Here is a 6435-nt window from a genome sequence, read left to right as displayed (position 1 = left end):
CCTTACCGAGAGTAATGATGTATTCCTTGTTCAAGTATGGATGAATCTGTTCTTGAAAACGCAGTCACAGCTAAGGAGACTATTCAAAATAATCCCAATTCCTACAACTATACCAATGAATACAGCTACGCAAGGAAAATAATACTAATGCCAACATCTTTGCAAGGGAAATACATCAAATTGAAAGGAAAATACCTATGGAAAATAAACCCTTTGATGTCTTCCTTGAAACTTCTAGCTCAGCTTCGAGTTCCTTTGCAAAATAACAGTGAAAGCCCCAACATATAAAAACTAAAACAATTTAGCACCAAAAATATTTTCGGCCTCTACACCAAAAAAGTTTTGGTGGTTTCAGCTATCTTGTTTCCATTTTAAGATGGCCTAGCTCGTTGTTTCCTGCTATTTCCCACCCATGTCTCCCACTTTTCATAAGAATGAGGGTCTTAATATCTATCTCTCGCCACCCACAAATAAATGAGTATGTACTCTGCTACCATTGGGCCTCATGCCCTTAATGCCCATCACAGAAACCCTAGTCTCGTGGCTCTCAAACATTGGTGTTTGTCTCTCCATTTTCTCGACAAACCCTCCATTGCAATGGGGCAAACGAGGAGGAAGTTTTGGTTGATGATGAGGAGGAAGGTTTGGTTGTAGAAGAAAAGGTGTTGGTTCATTGCAGTGTGGAGGAAGGTTTGGTTGATGAAGATGCAACACCATTTTCCACTGGATTCATAATGGAAATTCGTGGCAGGAATCAGGCAGGGAATGGAGTAGTTTTTCCAGGCCCACCACTAGATTTCGTTCCATCAATTCCTCCCAAAAGCTCAATTTATTTTTCATGCCATCTCGAGAATCCCTCTGGAACAAATTGAGGCGATTCTCTAGCCATCTCTTAGCACAACAGAAACAAAGTGACATTGGTGTGGCACTGTCACCATCTTCGTGAATTTGCAAACATTTCTCAATCTTTCTTGTTCCTCCGTTCCTTGCAAAAACCCTATCTGTTCCTTGAAACCCTCTATGTTCCTGCATATACTTTTGAATACAAATTGGCAAAACCAAAGTAATTAAGGTATCAAACCAATGAGTCATGATCCTTATATGAAAAAAATAAAATGGCTCCTATCTCAAACCAAGTGCACGAGCTAAGCATCAAATCTACGTAACATACCAAATTCTGGTCAACCCCACATGTAGCCCAGAGCTCTAGTTTATAGCCAAAGCACAAAGGGAAGAGCCCACAAGGCATGCAAGTGTATGTATGAACTGAAAAGAAACCCTGATTATCATCCACTAGCTCTGAAGAAACTAGAAAATCCGAAATACCACTTTCTTCCAAGGAACTCTTCAAACCACCGTTCCAAGGCTGGCCGACAGAGGAATTATCCAAATCTTGAGATTTCAATAGACACGAAACCACTTGCAAAAATAAAAGCAGCTTTCAAACTGTAGAGCCGCCCAAACCCTAAGCTGTGAATAAGCCATAATCTTGAAAACCGGAAATCCACCGAGATCATGGGGAGGCCACCTCTTATAGAAGAAAGATTGTGGTCTTAACCAGATGTCTGGCGAGGCCAGGGGCTCGTTTGCCTCGTAACCGCTTTAGAGGCCAGAAAAGAAATCCAAATGCCTTGACTGTAGGTTTTCCAAATGCAGCGGGTTTCCAGGTTCAGTGGGAGGATAGGCTGGTCGGCTCCCACTTTGATTTTTCCTTGCGGCTTTTCTTACGGTTTGAAAACCAGGCTTGAAGTGGTTTCTTTGTTGATCGCAAGGCTCTTGGATGTAAGTGGTTTTGGCTCATTGAGAGCGATGCCACTCAGCTCTCCCCACGTGGCGGTGGTTAAAATCTTCAAACCACCCTTCCCCATGCCTTATTCTCCTTGCATCTTGGTGCTCTGATATCCCTTAGTGCCATCCATTTCAGCGGAAGATTTCGACGGTCAGATCTCATCGAGCTAGTTTGGCGGGCCGAGAGTGTGTTCACTGTTTGAAAATATATTTAAATTAAATTTTAAAATTATAAGTAAAGGTCTATATATATAGATATATATATATATATATATATATATATATATATATATATATATATATATATATATATATATATATATATATATATATATATATATATATATATATATATATATATATACATACATATATAATGAGTGTTATTTTATATTATATAAAACATGTATTAAGTATAGTATAAAAATGACTCACCAAGTTTTAAGGAATGAGAAGGAATTTATATAATGTGGATTTAGTCATTTAATAAATTAGATAATAGAGCTTAAATTTGTTTAATTATTATTAAAGTATTATGTTGAAATGAGTAATAAAAATTGAATTTTTTTATTTAATATTAAAATATTATGTTGAAATTGATAAGTTGTTATTTTACTTTATTATTTATTGGAAGTGTGAATATTTATATTATTATTATTTTTAATATATTGTGTGTGTGGTATTTTGAGTTAATAAGAAATTTAAGTGTAAATTGATTATCGATAAAGAATTTATTGTCAAACATATTAGGCATACCAAATCATTCATGGATGGTAATGGTGGTAGTGGTTCCAAGCATTTCAAACTATAAACTAAAGATTTAATGAGTGAAAATTAAGGTGGAAGAATCCCTAGTCTAACTTGAAGATGGATGAATCTATGATAAAAGATATCAAGTGGGAACTTGATGAGATAAGACAAGATTCACAATGAAAATCATGCAAGTGATGGATAAATCACTAGGGGACAACAAGCACATCATTTCAATTGTGGGGACTTGAACCCAAGTTGCTTTAGTAAGAGCCAAGTATCTTGACCTACTGGGATACAATGGAAGGATAACAATGGATTAAGCCTTCATGCAAGTGGATCAAGCATAACCTAAGACTTAAAAAAGGATGACCTCATGTATGTGTTCCATTTGGATAAGCACAATATGTATAGTGATCATGGAATTTTAACATGATATTGATGATTTAAATGATTGTACAAACGATAATATCTTAACATTGAATTTGACTCAAATGTCCTTGGGGAAGGAAGAATATTCGACAAGAGGTTAAGGCTCAAGATGATGAGACTCATTTGAAATTTAATGATGTACTTAGATGAGTATACCTATGATGTATTGGTTAACTTCCTAATAGAAAGAACAAGAAATATATATTGAAAAAGTAATTGGTACCTTGATGAAAACATGACACTAATAGTACTCATGGGATAACATAATCCTGTTCAGGGTTGGACCACATCCTCACATAGATCCTAGAGGGATGTTGAACTGTTTATACAAGTAAATGAAATTAATTCATGATAAGAATGCTTATAGTGTATTGTTGTTCTATATTTGATAAGTATTGAGATGATTCTCGTATTAACAATGTTTCGTGATATGATGGTATGTGGTAAATGTATATAGTTCTAATGAGAGGTTAACGATGTATATGTGGTGCTTATTTAATTATTTGTTATGATAATGATGTTGAACTCTCATGATGGTTATGATATGCATAGGGATCATGATGTAAATTGACATGTGGTTCATTTATTATGAGATGTAATGATATATCCTTGATACTGATATGTTGATGTTATAACTTATGAGAGTATTTTATGATGTGAAACATGGGGTAATTGCATGCAAATTTTATGACATTCAAGAGTATGCAGATCTTTACTATTCAAAATGTTGTGATAACAATCACTTTATGTTATCAGGATGAAATGAAAGTGTTGGCATCTGGACTATTTCTTTGATACTATGATAATAACTAATGCATTGATTGCATGTTGAGATGTGGTGATTGACAAGAAATCCACGAATGGGATAAGAGGGCCGATTTATTTGATGATCTCGTGGGTGCCCATACCTGCAAGGGAGAATATGTAACACCATATGAACCAAGGACAACCGAAATCAACACTACATATGCTAGTGGTTCTTTTGTATTGTATAGCTCTTGAGGGGCTATGGGACCATCTTGAGGGGCTATGGGGGAATTAGTGCCTGATATTGGCACTAATTGTCATTCCTTCTCATATGAAAAGTCATGAGCCTAGTCAATCTTGATATGAGGCCAGTCCTATTTTGATAGGAAGAGCTCTAAGGTAAGGCTATGAGCTATGACCTACAAGCTTTGTCGGTACCCTCAAGACTAATCAAAGTACCCAGTAACAAGGCTCCTCAAGTCAAGTCCACTAGCCTAGGGTTGATATATTATTATAAAACAGGCCTATAAGGTTTGTTCAAGTCAGCCTAGATCCTCTCCTAGGTGTCTTCTTCTATCTGACACGGAATTATATCTATGCACTTGTCCCTTCAATATATCCATAAGACGCCTTGTAAAATACTTTACGGTGGACTATTATTTCCTTTCTGATGATGATGATACCTTATTTTACAAGCTTAATACTTACTATAATATTGTCTGTAGTAGAAGCTTCCAAGGTGCTAAGTCAAGAATCTTTACTCAAAGTGATAGACTGATCTTCTTCTTGAGTTCAGGTCATAGTTATGTAGTTTCTCAACACTTACATATAATTTCTCCTCTTGCAACCTTTAACAATAGGTCTAGTCCCTTGAAATATTTGTAGAATTCTATTGCAATTTTGTCCCTTTAGGGCTTTCAATAGTCCCAAAAGGATGCAAAATTGATCTTCCTTCAATGTGTCACAATTTGATGGAGTGAGAGGTTTATATTTGGCAAGACTTGTATAAATATAATAATTTTTGAAGATAATTGTGTTCCTTTAGGGTGTTTGAGCTTTGGATCAAACCTTCGAAATAATCCTACTATGCCCCTATATAGTTTGGTCCTAGTATTTTTTAAAATTAGTTTCCTTGCTACCTATTAGGACTATCTATAGTCCAGAAAATATTAGTTTAACTAGTAACTTGATCACCTTCACAAAATTTCACAAAACCTTAAGATTTTCACATATTTTTAATGTGTTACAATACTTGTGAATTTGAGCACATGTCTTAGATCTTTCTCCTAGAATTCTCAACCTCGCGATGATTCAAACTCTCTAGGTTTGAATTTCTTAAGTTGTATTGAGTTCCTTTTCGAATTTGAAGATGACAAAAATCTTGTGTGTCTATTGCAATAATCAAGCCATCTAGTTCAATCTCATTTCTGAGCTGAGTAGCCTATGATTGCAACTCTGTGGTCTTGATCTCAGACAAACATGTCTTTATTCTCCAATCTTGCATATGTTTTTCCAAAGACAATAATAACAAAAGGTCATTATTGTGAAATGATTTTTCATCTGGTATCCTCTTACCAATCAAAGGCATTCAATAGATGGTTAAAGTAGTGGTTGGGAGGAGTTCATTGTCAAAAACATCCAAGGGTTTCCAAACTAGAGAAACAAGGGCATGTGTTTGATTTATGGGCTAACATTTGAAAATTTTCTACGAGAAGAGGAGTTGGTGGGAGTCCTTATGGCAAGGGCTTGCACCTCTTCCTTTATTTCTTAAAGTAGGCTTGAAATAAGTGATTATAGATATATGATACATATAATATGCAAAGCTCTCACAACACAATAATATTGAACATTTGCATGAGACATAACTTAATTTATTTTCAATATATTTTTGCTTTAAAAAAGGCAATATATGCTACCATGATGCAATACAATGATTCACCAACATTGGGCACCAAACAAATGAATTGGACCATGGATGTTACGTATGATCACAATCATCCACGATAAACTATGATTATTAGCCACTCTGCAATCAAAGGCACAATGCAGGGACAACATGTATCCATCTTGGAGGATAGTGGGGAAACCCAAAATTTTATTGATGCACAGTTGGTGGAGTGTAGAGGCATTCATAGATTGATATATATGCTGAACAACGTGGGCGAGAGAGGATGCCCATGCTTCACCTCAGTTGTCTTCTTGATTGTTGGTTAGATATGTTGAGGATATGGTTGATGGGTCGATATTGAAGTCAAAATCCTCCCTTAACCCTTTAGCCAAAAATATGTCTCCTCAAGTATCTCCAATAATATCATATGAAGAGTCATAATATTTAACTTGGAATTATGGCCCACTATGATCATCTAATAATTAATTGAAATAGCAGTAGACCCCAATTTAGGGATTGGGTGGATCATATGGTGGGACTATGCTAGTGGGAATCCTAAATAAATGACTTGAAACGCCGTTGATTTCCTACCTTGATGGCATTCATCTCCCAAATTTCTTGTTGGATACACAAGTCCTGAAAACATGACAAGGAAGATGAGAGGAAGTTGACAAAGACATTAGGTTGTCGTAGAACATCATAAAGTGCATCCACATGGATGAACATGGAATGGGAGTTAAGGTCATAAAGTCATAAAGGTCACAAAGGTGCATCAAAATATTTTTGGAGTGTCCCAAAGGTAAATATACAATTCTTGTCTCGTATAAAAT

This window comes from Pinus tabuliformis, chromosome 1_1 (genome assembly GCF_031772625.1).
Source record: "Pinus tabuliformis cultivar Carrire ecotype Pingquan chromosome 1_1, CPIR1, whole genome shotgun sequence".
In the NCBI taxonomy this organism is placed as follows: domain Eukaryota; kingdom Viridiplantae; phylum Streptophyta; class Pinopsida; order Pinales; family Pinaceae; genus Pinus; species Pinus tabuliformis.
The sequence above is the reverse complement of the archived record's forward strand: the minus strand, read 5'-3'. Positions refer to the sequence as shown.